Genomic DNA, 1,612 nt, shown 5'->3' with positions numbered 1-1,612 from the left:
GCTTTTGATCCTTCCATGAAAAATTTGGATGATTTCTCCATGATGGATTATAGGTGTTTCCATAAGGTTCACCCATATAATTTACCTCTGCTATTGCAGGGTTCTCAGGATCATAAGCTTCTTCTTCAGAAGATGCCTCTTGAGTACTGTTGGATGCAGCTTGCATTCCATTCAGACTCTGAGAAATCATATTGACTTGCTGAGTCAATATTTTATTCTGAGCCAATATGGCATTCAGAGTATCAATTTCAAGAACTCCCTTCTTCATAGGCGTCCCATTACTCACAGGATTCCTCTCAGAAGTGTACATGAACTAGTTATTAGCAACCATGTCAATGAGTTCTTGAGCTTCTGCAAGCGTTTTCTTTAAGTGAATGGATCCACCTGCAGAGGTATCCAATGACATTTTAGCTAATTCAAACAGACCATCATAGAATATGTCCAAGATGGTCCATTCTGAAAGCATGTCAGAAGGACACTTTTTGGTCAGTTCTTTGTATCTCTCCCAAGCTTCATAGAGGGATTCACCTTCTTTCTATCTGAAGGTCTGAACATCCACTCTAAGCTTACTCAGCTTTTGAGGAGGAAAGAACTTCGCTAAGAAAGCCTTGACCAACTTATCCCAAGAGTTCAGGCTATCCTTAGGTTGAGAATCCAACCATATTCTAGCTCTGTCTCTAACAGCAAAAGGGAAAAGCATGAGCCTGTAGACTTCAGGATCTACTCCATTAGTCTTAACAGTATCACAGATCTGCAAGAATTCAGTTAAGAACTGAAAAGGATCTTCAGATGGAAGTCCATGAAACTTGCAGTTTTGCTGCATCAGAGCAACTAATTGAGGTTTAAGCTCAAAATTGTTTGCTCCAATGGCAGGAATGGAGATGCTTCTTCCATGTAAATTGGAATTAGGTGCAGTAAAGTCACCAAGCATCCTCCTTGCATTATTATTATTTTCGGCTGCCATCTCCTCTTCTTGTTCAAAAATTTCTGACAGGTGCTTGCTAGATAGTTGTAATTTAGCTTCTCTTAGTTTCCTCTTGAGAGTCCTTTCAGGTTCAGGGTCTGCTTCAACAAGAATATTCTTGTCCTTGCTTCTGCTCATATGAAGAAGAGGGACAGAAAAATAATAATAATAGGGATCCTTTTTACCACAGGTATAGAGGTTCCTGTGTGAGTAGAAGAAAAGAAGGAGATGAGAGAGAAAGAGAATTTTCGAAAATATTTTTTGAAAAAGAGTTAGTGATTTTCGAAAATTGTTTTTGAAAAAGGTTAGTAATTTTCGAAAATTAAAATAAAAAATTAAAATAATTAGTTAATTAAAAAAAATTTTGAAAAAGAGGGAAGATATTTTCGAAAATTAGAGAGAGAGGGAGTTAGTTAGGTAGTTTTGAAAAAGATAAGAAACAAACAAAAAGTTAGTTAGTTAGTTGAAACAAATTTTGAAGATCAATTTTTGAAAAGATATGATTGAAATTAGTTTTGAAAAAGATTTGATTTTTAAAATCACAATTAATGACTTGATTCACAAGAAATCACAAGATATGATTCTAGAACTCAAAGTTTGAATCTTTCTTAACAAGCAAGTAACAAACTTGAAATTTTTGAATCAAAA

General features: G+C 35.2%; 1 non-coding gene across 1 annotated transcript; it reads left to right on the top strand.

The window, feature by feature from the left end:
- Positions 1-460: 460 nt before the first annotated feature.
- Positions 461-568, top strand: LOC112752567 (small nucleolar RNA R71). The gene has a single exon (XR_003176998.1). It is a non-coding gene; the product is annotated as a small nucleolar RNA R71 (small nucleolar RNA).
- Positions 569-1,612: the final 1,044 nt, after the last annotated feature.

This window comes from Arachis hypogaea, chromosome 15 (genome assembly GCF_003086295.3).
Source record: "Arachis hypogaea cultivar Tifrunner chromosome 15, arahy.Tifrunner.gnm2.J5K5, whole genome shotgun sequence".
Taxonomy (NCBI): domain Eukaryota; kingdom Viridiplantae; phylum Streptophyta; class Magnoliopsida; order Fabales; family Fabaceae; genus Arachis; species Arachis hypogaea.
The sequence above is the reverse complement of the archived record's forward strand: the minus strand, read 5'-3'. Positions and strand labels throughout refer to the sequence as shown.